Here is a 20,218-nt window from a genome sequence, read left to right on the forward strand (position 1 = left end):
ATAGTGACATCTTGCCCAAAGACAGCTTCCATTTTAGATGCTTATGGCAAAAAACAAAATCAATATAATTATGATATAGAAACAAATCCCACTAAAATAGGGTTCTATAATTTATAGTACAATTTAATGTGTAGCTGAACTGTATAAGAAATTAGAAATCATATCAGTAGACACTGCTCTATTATATTGTTGGTTCTTTTAAGTATTAATACAGTTTAGAGAGACTGGGATTTTCAAAGGTGCCTTAAGGAGTTAGGGGCTCAACTCCCACTGACTGTAAAAAAAATTTGGATTCCTAACCCCATTGGCTGAAATTTAAAAAAAAAAAAAAAAAAGCCTAAAGACCCAGAATCTGGCAGAACTGTGGTCAATGTAGGACCAGAAGGTATTAAAGATGGCTTGCTTTAATTAGTGTCAAAGCTTTGAGCCTTATCTTCAAAGCCTTCCAGGTGACTGCTCCAAATAGGTGACCTTGTCTTCCATGATAGCTAAAACTGTCAAACTGAAGAATGAAATTTTCATATGTAGGTGTGACATGCCGGAGCACAATCCAGACCAGTGGGGGCTGTGCCATCCCTGCCCTTCAGCCTTGGTGTCTTACAATGCCTTGCTGTTGTATCTCCCATGTGAGCTCACAAACAGACATCCAGCATGCAAGCCACACCCTGAGTGTCTGTGTGTAACTGCAGCCTCCCAGCTATACCCTGGCTCTCATCAGCCTTGGTTATACTGCAGAGTGACACACACACACACACACACACACACACACCCTAGACCCAGCTCTTCTCCCAGAAATGTATGACCTGTACTGCCCAGCCCTCTCCTGGACAGTACAAATACATTAAATCCATTATTCTATTAAGGGAATAATACACCAGTTTATTATTTTAAATAGAATACTCAGATGCTGCAATTTAAACACACTGGATTAGATAAAATAGTAAAATACGTTTATTAACTACAAAGGTTTTAATGAGGCATAAAAGTCAGAAATGGCTATAAGAAAAAAGAAGATAAAATGCTTACTAGTATCTACTTAAGAAACTAGCTTAATTGCAAAGCAAACTTTCTCATCGCATGCTCCAGTGGATTACCGACCAAACTCTCAGGTCAGGACTCTTCCCCCCAGAGTCCAATGGCTGTTTCCTTTTGTCTTCTCAAGTACAGAGAATGAGGTGGACAGGGTTGGGGGTGTCCCTTGGAGTGTTCGTCCCTCCTTTTTTATAGTTCCCCTCTTCAAAACATTTCCAGCTAAGATCCAGGAGATGAAGAGTCTATGGGGAAGGATATTCCCTTCTCTTCTTTCCCTTCCCCCCCCCCCACCTGTTTGAACTTCCTTTGTTGTCCCTTCCTGCTTGTCTACTGCTTAAATGCAAATTAAGGCAGGCACTAGGGTTGCCAACTTTCTAATTGCAGAAAACTGAACACCTCTGCCACTTCCCCGAGGCCCTGCCCCTTCCCTGAGACCCCGCCCCAGCTCACTCCATCTCTTCCCCCCCCCCCCATCGCTTGCTCTCCCACACCCTCGCTCACTCATTCCCACCAGGCTGGGGCAGGGGGTTGAGGTGCGGGTAGTGGTGCGGGCTCTGGGGTGGGGCTGGTGATGAGTGGTTTGGGGTGCAGGAGGAGGCTCCAGGCTGGGGAAGGGGGTTGGGGTGTGGGAGGGGGTGAGGGCTCCGGGGTGTGGGTTCTGGGGTGGGGCTGGGGGGGTTGGAGTGCGGGAGGGAGCTTAGGGCTAGGAAGAGGGTTGAGGTGCAGGAGGGGGTGCAGGCTCCAGGAGGGAGTTTAGATATGGGAGTGAGTTCCGAGCTGGGACAAAAGGTTGGAGCATGAGAGGGGTTTCGGGGTACAGGCTTTGGCCGGTGCTGACCTCTGGTCGCCCCAGCATTTCCCAGAGATGAAGGAAGTCTGCACAGCTCCTGGGAAGTGGCAGCATGTCGCTCCAGCTCCTAGGCGGAGGGGCAACCAGGGGGCTCAGCGCACTGCCCCCACCCACAGGCACTGTCTCCACAGCTCCCATTGGCTGTGGTTCCTGGCCAATGGGAACTGAAGAGTCAGCACTCAGGGTGGCGCCTGCGGGCAGTAGCAGCAAGTAGAGTGCCTCTGACTACCCCTGCACCTAGGTGCTGGAGGGACATGCTGCCACTTCCCAGGAGCTGCACGGAGCCTGCCTGCCCCACTGGCACTGCAGCCAACTGGACTTTTAGCGACCCAGTCAGCTGCGCTGCCTGGAGCCGCCATGGTCCCTTTTTGACCAGGCATTCTGGTCAAAAACCGAACACCTAGCAACCCTAGCAGGCACTCATTTCTTCCTTTGTTTAGGACAGACCTGACTTCTGCCTGCCTGGGCAGGGCTGTGAAGTTTGGAATGTATGTTCATAACATCATACAGGGGAATCTATAACTCCATATACAGTGTTGCCACACATATTTTATCAGGTCAATACTGACCAGCAAATTATGAGTTTTCAAATAATACCTTACAAGGCATACGTTGTACAAAGATGGTTTCAATAGTGTGTAGGGTTGTCATAGCAGGAGACAGCTTTCACAGAAACTTTTCATGTATTCAGTGCTCATTACCAGATGAGACCAGTGTGGCCACACAGCTATGCAACTGCAGAGGATAATGAAAACCTCACTATTTCACCCAAGCTTTCCTGCATTAACACCAAAACCCAATGCATAAATAAATTACCCAGAAACTGGCAGGATGAGAGTTAGAAAAATACATCTCTATTAGGGTGAGTTGAAATTTTCTGAATTTCAATTTTTCACTATTTTTGTCTGCATTTTGAATTTCAGTGAAAAAAGATTAGGAAAAACATCAAATTAATTTTCATGCCCAGCTCTATGTGGCTGAGATTTTCAAAGTTGACCTAATGGGTCTGGGACCCCAATTACCATTAATTTTACTCCTTGGAAGATCTACCTTATGTCTATGTATAGTTCCTAGTTTTCTGAGTTGCCCAGTTACCAAAGTCATGGAAATACGCTAAGAACCTAGAAAGATAGACAGATCAATCACTCTATGAAGCCCATTCCCTACCATTAGAGCCCAGACTTCTTTTCCTGCCCTACTCCATTGTGCAACCAGACATTCGTTCACTACTTTTGAGAATGACCATGTCAAGGTTTAGCGAGCATGGCCTCTTCTTCCAAAAGTGAATACTGTGTGTCACATCCTATCAGCTCTCAGTTTCTGCCACCAGAGAAAGCAGGCATATAAAACTGAATGCTGATGGCAACAGTAGTAGCTACTGGCAGAGTCAACCAACTTTCTTCACTTCTATTCTACTGCACTATGGGCATGTTATTCCAAAATGCGTTGAGAGAACATAGGATTGTTCAGTGTGTGCTATCTTGCATGAATGTGTCATACATATTTGAAAAACAAAGCAGACAAGCAGGATTGCTGAAGTTGGTTGGATTTGGGTTCACTAATTCAATGCAGATTGTCTGTGTAATTTGAGTGTTTATTTTCAAAAGAAACAGTGTGGAAAAAGTGTGTGTGTGCAATTCTCAGGAGAGTCTGATTGCAAAAAGCAGGATTGGAGCTGATTAGCCTTTTTACCCTGCCTGTTTTCACACACTGCCATATGAACACTCTTGTGCATTTCCCCGAGCAGATTCTGGAGGATGTTGACACAGAAAATAAAACTCAATTTCATTTCCATTTGTAGCCTGTGGTTGCAATCAGCAGAGGTGCTTGAGCTGGAGTTTCTTGGCTATAAATGGGAGAGCAGCTAGCAGAGCAATCTCTGACAGATCCGTAAGTTTGGAATTTGTTCCCTCATTTTTGCCTGACAGAGCCTAGATTTGCTAATCTTCTGGGCATAATGCAAAACGCATCTTTTTTTCCCTAGGCTTTTGTGGAGGATTGCAAGAGGCGGAGTATATTTTATATTTTCATTGGATTTTTGTTTTGTTTTTTTGGGGTTTTTTTTGCAAATCTTTATACACACACACACACACACTACATATATGTTAAAGAACATTATTAAGATTTCAAAACTGAGCATTCTAAAGCTAGGAAATGCCAGTGTTAAGAATGCCTGTGCAACCTTAATTTGGCCCTCTGAAGCAAAAAGAGCCTTGCAAAGCAACATACAATTATGTTAAACCCACATATTGCATCATCTGCACCAATCACCTCCTAGAATTACAAGCACTGCACTCCTGAGCGTAGCAACAAATATTAGTGGCTTTCAGCTTCAAATTGCTCCCTCAAGGCATCCCTGATCCTTATGGCCCCGCACTGTGCCCCTCTAATAGCCCTGGTCTTTGGTTGTTCACACTCAGCCTCCAGGCGCTGAGCTTCTGTGGTCCAGCCCTGCGTGAAGCTTTCACCCTTCCCTTCACAAATATTATGGAGTGTACAGCATGCGGCTATAAGCATAGGAATATTGTCATCAGCCAGCTCCAGCTTCCCATAGAGGCAGCGCCAGTGGTCTTTTAAACAGCCAAAAGCACACTAACAGTCATTCTGAACTTGCTCAGCCTGTTGTTGAACCGCTTCTTGCTGCTGTCAAGTTGCCCCGTGTATGGCTTCATAAGCCATGGCATTAAGGGGTAAGCGGAGTCTCCCAGGATCATAATGGGCATTTTGACTTCCCCTACGGTTATCTTCCAGTCCAGGAAGTAAGTCCCTGCTTGCAGCTTCCTGAACAGGCCAGTGTTCCTAAAGATGTGTGCGTCATGCACCTTTCTGGACCAACCTGTGTTAATGTCTGTGAAACACCCACGGTGATCCACAAGCGCCTGGAGAACCATTGAGAAATACCCCTTGTGATTAATGAACTCGGTGGCTAGGTGGTCTGGTGCCAGAATTGGAATATGAATGTCATCTATCGCCCCTCCGCAGTTAGGGAAGCTCATTTGTGCAAAGCCATCCACAATGTCACGCACGTTGCCCAGAGTCACAGTCTTTCGGCGCAGGATGCGATAAATGGCCCTGCACACTTCCATCAACACAAGTCCAATGGTCAATTTTTTCCTACTCCGAGCTGGTTAGCGACCTATCAGTAGCAGTTTGGAGTATCCAGCTTCCACAGTGCAATCACCATGCGCTTCTCCAATGATAGGGCAGCTCTCATTCTCGTGTCCTTGTGCCGCAGGGCTGGGTGAGCTCATCACACAGTCCAATGAATGTGGCTTTCCTCATCCGAAAGTTCTGCAGCCACTGCTCGTCATCCCAGATGTGCATGATGGTGTGATCCCACCACTCAGTGCTTGTTTCCTGAGCCCAAAAGCGGTGTTCCACTGTGGTCAGCACCTCCGTGAATGCCACAAGCAATCTCATCTCATAGCTAGTATACATGGTGAGATCAATGTTGCACTTCTCTTGCCTTTGTAGCTTAAGGAATCACTCGTGACGTGATGGTCAGAGCAAGCAGCATAATGATCAACAGTTTGGGATCCATTCCTGCAGCCCGTAGAGGCAGGGCGTGCAGTACACAAGCCATTGAAAGATGGTGCCAAATGCAGACGGAAGCATAGAGATTGTTGGGATGCGAAGCAATACATCACGGGGCATTGGGACAGGAACCAGGATGCCCCGCAATCCCCTCTGCCTTCCCACATGTCTTAGCGGCAGAAGAGAAAGAGGTGCTCTGTGGGATAGCTGCCCAAAGTGCATCGCTCCGAATACCACTGCAAGTGCCACGAGTGTGAACACACTATTGCACAGGCAGCTGTCAGTGTGAACACACAACAGCGGTTTCCCTTCAGCACTCTCTGAGCGGCGCGGTAACTGCCGGCGCTGTAACGTTACCAGTGTAGATGTGCCCTAAATAAATGAAAGCAATAGGTTACACAGCTATCTTTGCACTGCTCTGGCAATGTTAAGGGACTTTAAAGTAGGTGTTACATAATTTGTCAACTTTAATGCTCTTTAACACTGTTAGAGTGGTGTAAAGAGACTTCTTAGCGTAGATGTGCATCAGGCTGATAGAGTATAAAGTGAACCACCAGTGGAAATGAGTGGGATATTCTAATTTAGTAACATTTGCACTCCTTTTGCACAGGTGTGAATATGAAAGTGCAGGGCAGTGAAGAATCAGGCCCATTAACTAGATGATGTGCACGCATTTAATACCAGTGAAGAAGTGGAATCACAAGTGCCAGCACAAAGCCAGTAGGCAGAAAGAGCTCCTGATTCTGATTTATTCTAAAGCCCTTGTAGATTGCCCTGGCAGTGTAAAGGAGCTTTAAAAGTGGATGTAATGTACTTTACTTCCACTTTAAGGCCCCTTTACACCTAATTGCTTCAGCTTTCAACAACACAAATGCAAGTGGAGTGCAATCGCAAACAGAAGATATAGAAGGATGTGCATTTTTAAAGGCAAATTATTTTATATTCCTGCAACATGTTAACGGACAAAAAATGAAACTTTGACTCAGTGACAATTTGGGTGTCTAAAATTGATAGCTCTGTACAAATTGGCATCTATAAATTGCTTGCTGCCTCTCTTGTGCATCGGCTCATTTTTAGCATGATATTCATTTAGGCATATAAAGTATGCAGCTTGGAAGTACCTTCTTTATGCTAACTGTTTTTTTGCATAACTTTTCACACTGAAATAACCATGCAAATACTGTTTCTCAAGTACATAGCTTAATGGTAATGTTTTGAAAACACTTCATACTTTTGGACTTAAGAGACTTTCCTTCTCTCTTGGTTTTATACTAGACTGGTTTGTTTTTTTTCAAAACTTCTGACAAAGGCCTGAGATATTTTAGTGGAGTCACTTAAAAGTGATGCATATACATAATTTAATCTAAAACTGCACAGCTGAACTGTACTAGCAAATAGTTTGCAAGGTAGCATGTGGGCCAGACTCTGCCAGCCTTACTCACATTGAGTTAGTACCATTAAGAGTAGTCCCATTGACATCAGTGGGCCCATGCGTGGAGTAAACTACTGCTGACTGTGTGTAAAGTTATCAGATTCTGAACCGTTGTATTTCAGCTTTCCAAACATTTTATTATAACCTTTGTGTCTGGGATAATATTCAGAGAGGAATATTTAACTATATTTAAAAATATGCAGCAAAAAAACAAGAATCTGAAACATCAGCCAGCTACTTTCTTCATATTTTCTTGTTGCCTGGAGTTTCAGATTATAATCCCCATGCTGCTGGTGGCACTTTCTCAGTCAGGAATGTAAACCTAACCAGACTTGTGTTCTTGTTTTGTTGGTGGACATCCTAAACATATCATTGAATTTTGTAGTGTCACTGGCCTCCATATAGCCCGTTAAATTCCAAAAGATAATCTAGTAATGAGGGACCAGGGACATAGGCCTGATTTGTCATAGGCCTTTAACCTTCTATAGTGATTTTTACCAGTGAAAAATGTAGTGTTTCACATTTGATACACGCTTTGATTTGATAGCATTTCACTTTTACTTTGCACTGGTGTAAATGACCACACAAGGTGCAGGGCAACAGTGACTCAGGCCCAGAATCCCCTCTTGTGTCAAGCTTTTCTTAATGTGGATGGAGAAGCAAATGTGGCTATGTGCAATCTTTCTGCCCCACAGCCTGATCCTGGGCTAAATTGCCTCTACCCCACCTGGGGATTCCTCTACACTGTGGAAAATCCCTGACATCTGCTTCAGCTAGCTTTTCACCTGCTTTGTGCTGGTGGAATGGGGCAAAACGGACATACAGAACAAAGGGGTCGGGGAACAAGATCTGGCCTTGCTAGTCTATATACACTCACGCATTTAGTGACCTTTCACTGTTGCTGGGTGCTGCATAATATAACCAGAATGGTAAATCTTCAGTCAATATGGCAGTCCTGATGAAATGTGGACTGCATCATCCAATGATGCCTGCCATGGGAGCTTTCGGGAATTATAGCCTTTCATCCACAGAAGGAGTGAGTTTTATGCAGAGTATAGTGGAATTTATCTTTCCCATTTATAAACTTGGTTTCTGATATGAGTGCCATTTCAGAGACCTTAAATGGTGTTTAAAGTAAGTTTTGGTTAACCAGCTGGAGTAGGTATTTCTACCTTTCTATAGATATCTATACTTGCAGAGTTTTAGTCCTGGCAAACCCATGTTATAAAAATTACTCTTTTATAATTCACAATAACATACAATATCTTACTGGAAAAGTAGAGACAGCAAGGGCAAATTTATTACTTTCTGTGAGCCATCTGAATGTTGCTGGCGTCCTGGACATTCTGTAGTGCAGCTGCACGCTGTACTCCATTACTGAACAGATTTGTATCTTTTAAGTGCTTAAACCAGTAAAGAAGTTTTATGTGAAGTTTAATAGGATCAGTATTAGCAGCATTAACATTGATACTTAAATGCAAGAACTGATCCTACCCTAAGCCTTTGGAGTCCTGAAGACAATACTTATTAGAGCAACATAAGTATCCTCTACAGGGCCATTCAAAATATATGTGAATACATATCAATTTCAGTGTCAGGAGACTTTCTATAAAGATGAACAGTAATTCTGGCTCTAGATCTGTCTAGAAGCTTATGAACATAGAATATCAAAATGTGAGCTATACAGAAACTAAAGTTAGTCGACTAGTATTTACTGAATATAAAATGTAATGAAATTTGGTTTGGCTTTCCAATGCATTTACAAACCAGTCCTGTACAATGGGGATTTTTTTTCTGTAATCCAACGTAAAATGTGAAGAAATAACAGTATTAGAATTATTTGCAAAGTATTCCATGGTATGTGCTATTTGAATGTCCAACTTGGTCACTCAACACACTAGTGGGTCAAATGCATCTATTCAGCTATTCCACTGAGTCAAGCAGATTGGTTGCAAATAATAAAGGACTTGACTGTGGTAGAATTGAGCTGAGATCCTAATATTAGCAAAAGACTGGGTTCACTGGTAGACTCTGGCTGCTTTGTGTCATTCAGGTGATGCAAGGCAACCATAAACCCCTTTTAATCCCCCAGGTATGCCAGGTTTATGGCTGCTTCTCAGTGTTAGAGGGATACAAAGTAGCTGGAGATTATTGGTGAACCTGGCTGAAAATATTCACAATTATTATTTAAAGTATTTAACTAGCTATACATTTTTTTAATGTATCCAGAACACAAATATACATGTAGACTTGACCTTCTGTAATAATCCTGAAAGTACCGGTAGTTATTTTACCTGCTAATGACATGAGACCTAAACCAGTGGTTCCCAGCCTTTCCAGACTACTATACCCCTTTCAGGAGTCTGATTTGTCTTGCATACCCCATGTTACCCCTCACTTAAAAACTACTTGCTTACAAAATCAGACATAAAAATACAGAAGTGTCACAGCACCCTATTACTGAAAAATTGCTTACTTCCTCATTTTTATCAATTGGAATATAAATACTGTACTTACATTTAAGTGTATACTATATAGAGCAGTATAAACAAGCCATTGTCTGTATAAAATTTTAGTTTGTACTGAATATGCTAGTGCTTTTTATGTACCGTGTTGTAAAACTAGGCAAATATCTAGATGAGTTGATGTATCCCCTCTGCGTACTCCCAAGCGTACACACACCCCTGGTTGAGAACCACTGACCTAAACTAAGGCATTAGGTGGTTAAGGCTGTATTCACAAAGAAACTTAGGTGTAGTGATGGTGAGCAGGGCCGTCCTTACCCATACGCAAACTACGCAGCTGCATAGGGCACCAGGAAATTTGGGACACCAACTTGCCCCAAATTTCCTGGTGCCCTATGCAGCTGCATGCTGCTCCAGCGGCCAGCCTGATTCCCCGGCTGGCTGAGCTGGCCAGGAAAGCTGCCCCTGTCCCGCCCCTTCCCCAAAGTCCCCGCACCTGCTCCACCACCGCCCCGCCTCTTCCCACCCCTGCTCCACCCCAGCCCTGCCCCCACTCCACCCCTTCCCCTGAGCTATGTCCTGGGGACTGCAGCAGGGATTGGGCACATCCTGCACTCACCGGGCGGCGGGAAGTGGCGTGACCCGGCCCCAGCCCGCTCCGTGCTGCTGGTGAGTGCTGGGGGGCCGTTCCTCGCTACCCCCCAAGGCTGGGAGCCAGGGGAACAGAGCGGCGCGGGCTGGGGCCAGGTCACTCCATTTCCTGCTGCCCCATAAGTGCGGGCTTGGGCCAGCCCTGTAATCACCAGGCAGCAAGAAGTGAAGCGACCCAGCCCCAACCTGCTCCGTTCCACTGGCTCGTGCTGGGGGGCGGTTTCCTGCCTGCCCCTCAAGCCTGCTCCTGCCCCCCTCCCTCCCCCCGCAGAGGCCTGGGGCACCAAAATATCTAGGGACGGCCCTGATGCTGACCATTACTACACCTAACTGTTAGGGGGCTAGAAAATCAGTGGGATTCACAAAGGCAGTGTTAGGTGCCTAGGCTCCCTATACAATGAATGGGGTTCACAAAAGCCAGCATGCCTAGGCAGTGCCCTGCCTAAGTTAGCCAATGGGAGTTGCCAAAGAGAAGGGTATGTCCTAAGCCCCACCCCTCTCTACCTGCTAGGAGCTCAAGTCCAGGCTGCAGGGAGGTGCCTCCCTCTTTTTGGAATTCTCAGCTGCAAACCCTCTGGCATTAGGCACTTGTGCTGTTTTTGCAAGACAATGGGGAGGGTGAGACAGGGGGAGGATGACTTTCTCCATAACTTTTAACCCACTCTGGATAAGATTCTGAGCTGGGATGTGGGAGACGCCTGATTCACATCTCCTGTCCATTTGTGGGGGAGAACGGATTTGACATGGGAGCAGCCACCCCTCCAGTAAGAGCCCTAGCCACTGGGCTGTGGGATATTCTGATGTGGGGCTCACTGAGTCTCTCCTGTTTCAAGCTGTTCCCCTGGAGATAAATAATTTTTAAAATGTCATTGGAGCTGGGGCACTGGATTATGGGCCTCCCTTTTGAGTGCGCTACCCACCAGCCTTCAACATCATTCCCACGCTGGTGTGTTCAGTTGCTCGTTCTCTCTCTCTCTCTCACCCAGTGACTTTTTATTCTTTAACCTCAGTAAAACAGCTTCAACAGGAAAGACCAAGGGAGCCCCACGTCAGCATATCCCAGTGAATAACCTAGTGGCTCGGGCTCTCACCTGAGAGGTGGCAGGTCCCTGTTCAAATCCTTCTTTTTTCCCCTTCAGGTGAATTTGACTTGAACCATGGGTCTCCCTAGTCCCAGGTAATTACCCTCATCACTGGGCTAAAAGTTAGGAGGCACTAGAGGCCTGATCCAGTAGGTGAACTCTGAGCATATTTACAAGATATGGCCCTGTCGGCAAGCTATGCAGAGGAATGACTATCTTTCTCCGGTTCCTGGATCATTCTGGGGCTTAGGCATCTGGATGCCTGGTGTGGGACTGTACTGTGCATGCACAGGGGAAGAATCATAGGCAAAAAAAGGAAATTGTACTGCAAAAATTTAGGTGCTGAGCGAGTTTAGGCACCTACAAGGTACAGAGGGTGCTGAGCAGGAATTTTGTGAATCCCGGGGGGCCTGATTCTGGGATTTAGGTGCCTAAAGTGGCAGTCCTTTTGTGAATCTAGCCCTTAGTAACTGGATCAAATGAGCCTGTGACAAAGTCAACAGTAAAACTCAGTAATCCTGATTCCCTGTCCCTATTTCTCACTAGTAAAACATGTTCCCACACATTTGTACTGTCTTACACTAAGTTTTATTTTGTTTTATTTTTCTTTTTTCAAATTAATAACCAACTCCCTATGGGGAAAGGGATCTGGGTGGGCTGACAAGGTATAGAAGGAAGGAATATTACCATTTTTGGCAACATTCCACCCTTCCCTCTATGCAGCAGAAGCACCCGTGAGGCTTTGCAGTGTGGGAAGGGCATGCATTGGGCAGGGCTGGGGGTAATAGCTGCTTTCTGCAGGGTAATAACCGCACTCACTCTCTTATGGGATTTCAGTAGGTAGCATTAACTTAACCCCTCTTCCCACCTATAATGTGGAACACCCATCCCACCCAGAGGGAAGGCTCTGGGGGAGACCCTAGCAACGCATCTCCATTAGGAACTCAAAGGACCTAAGTCGAGAGGATATCTTCATTGGTCACCCTGTACCACATGAGGTCCTTGGGACTGAATCACTTCTACATAGGGAAGTAAAACATACCCCAATAGAAGAATGTAAACTTACAGAATCTATCAATCAACCTACCTACCATGCATCCATTCTAAAATGGATGCATGGTAGGTAGGTTGATTGATAGATTCTGTAAGTTTACATTCTTCTATTGGGGCATGTATATAGTCAGTGTAGTACTGAAGTGTCAAATACTATATCAAGACCTTCCTGTATCAGAGGAATTCCTGTGGTGTGGTCAATGCCACCCTTAACATTTCATGAACAACAGCATCTTAAGTATTCTGAAAAATCCCATGTTACATACTGCTTGAGTTCCCAAAAGTCAGTGCATATTACTTTGGTCTTGACACTCACAGTAAGTTCAGTTACAATGTTGTCACATCATGAAAAAAGACAAAAGCTGGCTAAAAACCTTGAAGCACATTTCCCCACACATCTCTCTTAGCAGCTTTGTGAAAGTAAACTTGTACCTTTCATGATAGTACAGGTTTCTCTGAAAACCATTGTAGGCTGTTTCGCTAATTCTGTAGCTCTGCTCATGCTATGTTCTAGAGGCGGAGGTTTATCTTCTGCTGCAGAAATTGCCTTATTACAGAAAGTGTATGTGTCACTTCAGAGAGAGGTTTAACAAGGCTAGTAAATGAGTAGCACAAGCAGCATTCTGTGCTGACTTTCTTTCAGCAGAGGTTTGACATTTTTGCTGGTGTCAGCTGCCTCGGTAGACCCTTGTCATTCGTACAGTAGAACAACACCTCATTATGAAGGGTGCAATTTTTACTCTGTTTTCTTTTAATCTCACCAATTATACCTTGCACTTACCATCTAGCAGCATTGCACTTTGTTGAGAACATGTCTTATTGTGCTGTTTTGGAACATGTGTCAGTGTAACTCAAGCAAGATTTACGCTCACATTTAAAATATTTTGATATGCTGTCTGAAAAGAAGCAGGAAACTAATTCATTGTAAGGGGACATTTTAAACTGTATTGTAATGACAACTGCTGCTGCTTCTACAAGCAAAGAGAAGATGCTCAAATAATACCATCTATATGTCAACTAGATGCATTTTTCCTCCCCTAGGAATGTAGATCTCTGCAGAGTGGTGGCCTTTATTTATATTAACTTATGCAGACGATATTTACTGGGCTTGTGAAGTTATACATTTAGGACATGTTATCTGCAAAGCTGCAGGTTAAGACTAACAAAGGTTATTATAATTTGTGGTGGGTTTTAAAAAAATAATTCTCTTTCTTTTTGGCCAGATCTCACATGTGTTACTCATTTGGAGGGACATTTCAGATTAGTTTTATGGTGGTTTTTTTTTAAATTGTATTTCAGTCTTATGATTGATTTTGCAATATGTTTAAGTAAGACATTTAAAGAGACAATTAAATAAAATCTGGCCCCGAATCAAGCTGTTGCAAAATTTAGGACCAAGAAAAAGGTTTCTATTAGTTCTTTTTAATTCCAGTTGAAATGCTTGTTTTTTAAATAAATAAAGATTCCTACCTGTTATGCAAGCAGAGAGAGAGAGAGATGCTAACTTAACTCCTGCAATCTGATGGCCCTTAAGGGCCACTGCTGCACAATGGTATTCATCTGTGAAGCTGTAGGCACTGTCCAGGCACTGAGGAAGGAGAATGATTGCACTGAAATAGATGTTCTATGATACTACCTGGGAAGGTGGTGTGCAAAAGTATATACTGTATTGCATCTTGATGTATCACTGGCCAAGGCACAGATGGCTACTCAGGGCCTAGGCAACAGCATGACAAAGAGAGGGGGACATGAGCAGAAGGGCTTGTAATGGTGAGGTCTGTGGCAACAGCATTATTTTTACCTCCTGTTGCAAGTGAGTGAACCTGCTTGTTTGGCAATGGGTGTCAAGTGAGTGAACCTACTGGTTTGGCAATGGGTGGATGCTCTAATGGGGTTCATTCCTCACAGTCAGAGAGAGAAGGTGCACCAGGAGGCCATGGATCTGCACCAGGCATGTGAGCTGGCTTTGATAGAGAGTAGTTTCAAGCCTGGCTGTAGCTAGTTTGGGACCTAAAGACACAAGCCCTTTTCTATGAAAAGGGTTCTTTTTCATAGAATCCTAGATTATAAAGCCAGAAGAGACCACTGTGACTGCAGCACCCTGGCCTGCTTTGTAACACAGGCTATAGGGATTCTCTGAATTAATTCTTGCTTGAACTAGTGCTTGTCTTTCAGAAAAAAATATCCAATCTTAATTTAAAAATTTCCAGTCATCAAGAATCCACCACAACCCATGGTAAATTGTTCTAATGACTTATTACAGTTAATGCTAAAAAACTGCCTTATTTCAAATCTGAATGTGTCTAGCTTCAACTCTCAACCATTGGATCTTGTTATATGTGTCTCTGCTAGATTGAAGAACCCTCTGTTATCAAATTTCTCTTTCCCATCTAAGTACTTTTAGACTGTGATCAAGTCACCACATCCTTTTGAAGGGCAATATTCTGTAGGTCCCTGTAAAGGTTCATGGCTGGCCCTCCCTTTCAGTCTTGGAGGGAGGCCATGCCCACTCACTATGGTGCACATATAAATGCAATGCTCAGTTGGGGACTTAGCAATCTAGGGGCTCTGGCCCTCCGGGCAGGGCTGAGCCACAAGCAGTGTTTCACCTAGCTTCATGGCTCAGGCAGACAACAAACACAGGTCTCTTGGCCTAAAATGGGTAGGCAGCCACCCCAGGAGTGAGGCAGCCACAGGGGCTAGAGGGACCCAGGCCCACCCTACTCCACCAGGTCCCAGCCCAGGGCCCTGACAGTGGCAGAGAGTTCTACCACTGGGTCAGCGGGGATCCCACCGAAACACGCTGACCTAGACTCTGATAACACAACCAGACCAATGTCTGGTGTCCCTGGGCTACTCCCTACTACCTCTTCCAACTGAACCTCCATCTCCTGGGCTTCCTCAGTCTCTACAGGGTACATGGCTAGTGGCAGTCCTAGAAGTTTCTCCAGGTACTGGTCCGTCGTCAGTCCTGGCAACTCCTCTAGGTCCTGGGTGCTGTGGAGCTCAGTCACAGGAAGAGAGCTCAGCAGCAAGCAAGGGACATCTACTATATTTCCCAGCTCTCACTCAGCTGAGGTGTAGGGCCTGCCTTTTAAACTTCCTGTCCTTCCCCTCTGCTTCCGGCAGTGGGACACGGTATGCCAGGCTCCCCCATGAGGTGGTAGAGAGTGGCTACTCCCCACCAGTCTCGGAGGGGGGCCACGCCCCCTCACTACAGTCCCATTTCTCAATATGGCTGGCTTCACCTTCCTCAGAGCCTCAGCAGAGAGAGAGTTGCAGATGCTGAGTCCCTCTCAGGCTGCATGTTCACTTTTTCTTAGAAATTGAGTTAATTATGTCAATGGAGAAAGAAATAATGTAATAACATGGTTCTATTTTTATCCAGCATGAAGGAGGTCTATTAGATGAAGAGTCCATTCCCTCTAGTGATATTTTCCTGGGTGAGGAAAGGGGTTGCTTATAATTTACCTTCTTTCAGTATTCTCCTCCGAATCTATAGCAACGTGCTTTACTGGAGATTAGTGTCTGTGGTTCTTTCAGTTAGAAAACCTTGTAAATCCTTTACACAAGCTTTTGCCTTTTATTATATTATTCTTAAGGATATACTCAATTTGGAATGATGCAACGCTGAAAGACACTAGTCCTATGTTTGAAGAGCATGCCTTGCTTGGACTCCTTGCAATTTTCAAAACATTTTGTCAGAAGGAAGAAAAGTTTGGTAGGTACAAAAGAAAATTAGATAAAATTCAGATTCAGTTAATGAGAGTTCAAGTCCCTAGAGCAAGATCTACTGTATCTATCTGGGATAATTGACTACTTCATTTTAACTGCTTCTGATTCAGTACAAAATAGGTGATGCAATCCATAAACAGTAGACTGTAGACCCATGATCACCATGGTCACAAAGCAGGCAGAATATGTGCATGTGTATGTTGTTGATTTCCGTGATGGGACTTTGTTTTTATGTCCAACGGGTTACAGGACTGACTTTTAGCTCTGCTACCTAGATTAAATGATAAATTTACCTGGTTACCTGGACTACATAGGAAGGAGGTAGTAAAAACGGAGTTATCTTTCTCTTAGCAGTGGAAGGTTTCCGCGTCCAGCAGACACCTGAGGATACCATCGCAGAGATCCTATGAGATGTGACCAGGATTGACTCCTCCCTACTGGCACCGTAGCAGAAGATCAACGCCTTGAACACATTCCTTATCCCCCATATTTCATTTGTCCTGCTGTGGCGAACATACCTCTTAACAAGGCGGACAACACCATCAGGCAACTAGTGAAAAAGTGGATACTTTTTCCCCATAGGGCCGGCTATGAACTGGTGTACATCTCGCACAGGAAGGGCGGTTCCAATGTCCCTCAAATGGGTGATCTGCACAACGTTGTGGTGATCACTCACTCCTTCCGCCTTCTGACATACCCGGACGCCATGTTGAGGAACATCGCAGCAAGTGCTATGCAGGACGTCATCAGGAAGCGAAATGCCAAGACGCCCTCCGACCAAGATGTTGCAACCTACCTGAATGGCTCACTGAAAGGGGAATTTGGAAGAGAGGGGGGAGACTTTGCTTCGCTCTGGACTCATGCCCGCAATGCTGCGCGATGACTGGAGAAGCGTATGGGCTGCCATTGCACGTGGTGCAAGGAACGCCAGGAGCTGGGAGTCCTGGTGCCACAGGTGAAGAATACAGAGCACACAAGCCTCACTCCAAAAGCTAGAACTATGCTGAGAGGTCCCTGAAGGATGCCATCTGCTGCCAGTATGTGGAAAACTGGAAACAGAAGCTGGACCAGGGCAAGGCCTTCAAGGTGACATGCAAATGGGACGCCAACAACCACTTCCTCTCCAAGGAAAGCTTCTCCCGATTTGCTGATTGGAGGTTCATCCACAGGGCCCAACCCAACTGCATCCCACTGAAAGGAGCTGTCCTACATGGGAATCGGGACAAACTATGCAGGAAGTGCGACTATGCCCATGAGACTCTACCCCACATCTTGTGTAGCTGTAAGCCCCATTCCAGTGCCTGGCAGCTGCAAAACAATGCCAGCCAAGATCACCTAGTCAAAGCCATCCTGCCACCAGTTGCTATGAACTCTGCCATCCCTGGAATGGGCAGCCAACTGTGACTGGACATCACCATCACCAATGAGGAATGGAAGAAGGTCATCATGGTGGACGTCACAGTTCCCTTTGAAAACAGGACCCCGGCCTTCCCTGATGCCCGATCTCAAAAACTGGAGAAATACGCCCCTCTGGCTGACAACTTGAGAGCTAGGCATTACGTGGTTCAAACACATGCTGATCGTTGGAGTGCATGGGACCCCAGTAACAAGTGAGTGTTGCAGGAATGCGGAATCAGTCAGCACTATGCTCAGCTGATGCGGGAACTCATGGTGTCAGATGCCATCAGGTGGTCAAGGGACATCTCCCTAGAACACACCACCAGACATCAGCAATACCAGGAGTGATGAGCTAGAGTGCCAATGAGAAGCAAAATCGGGAACGTAACTGAAATACTTCCCTGATGGACTGTATTTTCTAAGGAAAAACCTATCCTAATTTCTCAAATACTGAGGGAGAATCTACGTCCATTGCCATATCTGCTTTCCAAACCAACTCTCTGTATAATTTTTCATGAATGATGTACCTGAATATTTGGTTACTAATATCGAAACTGTATCATCAGATTTATTAATCTAAATTTGGGTTATTGCTGACTACGTACCATATGTATTGTATGACTTTTAAACCAGCCTTTGTACTTTTGGATAATTTTAAGGACTATACCCAGATGTACAGACCTCTTTCCCTTAACCTGTGTATTATATAATTTTAACATTAGCTTTAATAAAATGTAATTGTCCCAAACGCAGCTTTAGTGGCATGATCTATTGCGCAGGGAGTGATGTAGCCCAGAATTGCACTGCCCCATGGGTTGCAGCTCTGAGTATAGAAAACACTCAGACTTTCAGCTGGCCTGGTGGTCTAGCAGCCTGACAATATGTCACTAGCACAGCATGAAGCCTCCGGCCTGAAGTAGGAGGGTCCCACATTAGGGACCTTTTTTCCTCACTCATTTCCTGTTATATCTTTCACAGGCCTAGGCAGCTCCCTTATCCCCATGCCACTTCTCCCCCTCACTGTGCTGTCTGCACATTGGGACTTCAAAGAGGAACAAAATAAATATAGTCAATGTCACTTTGCCCCAAGCCAATGGCACTCTGAGCACCAGGATTCTGCTCTTCTCCTCCATTCTGGGCGTGCTGCTGGCTCCAAAGCAAAGGGACACTTACCAGCCCTTAGCAAATGTTGCTTGGAACCCCACTGTGCAGACTTCACAATGTGCTGGGGAGCAACAGAGGGCAGAAGCAGTGGCAGGTGGGGGGATAGAAGAGACTGAGAGGGCCATGCAGATATGAAGGGCAGCAGGGACATATGTGAAAGAGAAGAAGAGATTGGGGAAGAGGCAAGCGGAGGCAAGGAAATAAGCAACAGTAAATTAAAACAGAGGGCTGTAGAATCAAAGGGATAATTGCCAGCTGTCTCTCCAGATCCTGGCAGCCATATCAGTCATCAGTGCTGCCTGCTCTGTTTGAAGCACATGGCCAGTGAGGGTAATAAGCCTCAAATACCAGCATGGGCGGCACGTGAACCGCTGGCTTGGGGAGTCTAGCTCCCAGCCCTGCCCCTTCCACCCGAGGCCCTGCCCCTTCCGTGCCCTCCCCCCCGGCGCAGCCGCCGTATCTCAGAGCCCTCCACCGTGGCCACCGCCCCCCCACCTCAGGCTAGCGCCCCCCTACCCTCCCAGCCCCAGAGCACCGGGAGGGAGGGTAGCACAGCCTCAGCTCCCCCAGTCCTGGAGTGCCAGGCAGGCAGGCGGTGTGGCTCCAGCCCCAGAGCACCATGCAGGTGGCGCAGCCCCAGTGCCAGCCAAAGCCAGGCCCACGGCACAGGGGAAGTGTCACAGAGCCAGAAGCAGGAGGGGACTGGGAGCAAAGTGTGGGCGGGGCCACGCCTGGCTATTTGGGGAGGCTCTATGATACCTGCTGCCCATGAATACCAGGGTGAGAAATAGGTGTGTGCTTTGGTTGTCGTGTACAACTGTCCCTTCTCTCTGCTCCCAACTTTAGTCATTGTGTCATTCAGAGTGTGGCTCAGGAGCAGCAGACAATACCCTAAAAGTCGGGGGGCCACCAGTGCCTGAACTGTGTTCCTGCCTCCCTGTGCCTGAGGTCCCACCCCCAGACCACCCATGCCACCTGAGGCCCCGCACTCACATTGCCTCTTCCCCTCAGACCTCTGCTTCCACGCCACCTCTTCCCCCCAGGAGCCTGGCTCCTCTCCACCCTGTACCCCTTGTCACTCGCCCTTACAGCCGGTAAAAATGATGGGGCCATTGCCCCCTGGCCCTCCCTGTTCCAGCGCCCCTGGCGGGGAGTGCTATAAACAGAGTAACCTGAGGTGAAACATGTGCCCTGCAGGCAGTGAGCTGCTTTCCTGGGATAGCAGGGTAGAGGGTTAAGAAAAGGAAAAGAGGGATAATATTGGAGAGGGAATGCAAAGTATTCAAAGATGCAAAGATGGTGCTAGATTGGGGGCCCTAAGCAGGAATGTTCCCCCCACACTCTCACACACAAAACACAAAATAAAAAGCAAATAGGGGCCCCCTTGAGCTGCTCAGGGCCCTAAGCACTCTTTTAATCTGTTTATGCCTAGCTCTGGCTCTGCAAAGCAGAAACAAAACCCAATTCTCCTTCCTTGTCCAATCGCCTTTCAGCACTGAACTAGTTTCCCTCAGACCTGTGTTAAAACATGCCAGCCCTGCCTATGCTGGGAGGTTGTGGTCTGTACCCAAGTTTGGGTTTTCACTCCTGGGCCAGCAAAGGTTGGGACTACAGCACTTTACAGAGCAGCACAAAGCATCCAGAGTTTACTGGTTTGACTCATAGTGCTGATGGCTCCTAGAGAGCCACACCTTGCTTCGGTGGTAGAAGGAGAGTTCCTGTTACACAGTGCCTTTGAGTGAGAGTTCAGAGAGCTTGGACAAACCCTGGGTAGAAAACACTGCTTGGAAATGCCAACAGTTCTTTCTGTTTATTTGAGTGT

This window comes from Terrapene carolina, unplaced genomic scaffold (genome assembly GCF_002925995.2).
Source record: "Terrapene carolina triunguis isolate 2854851 unplaced genomic scaffold, T_m_triunguis-2.0 Scaffold42, whole genome shotgun sequence".
Taxonomy (NCBI): domain Eukaryota; kingdom Metazoa; phylum Chordata; order Testudines; family Emydidae; genus Terrapene; species Terrapene triunguis.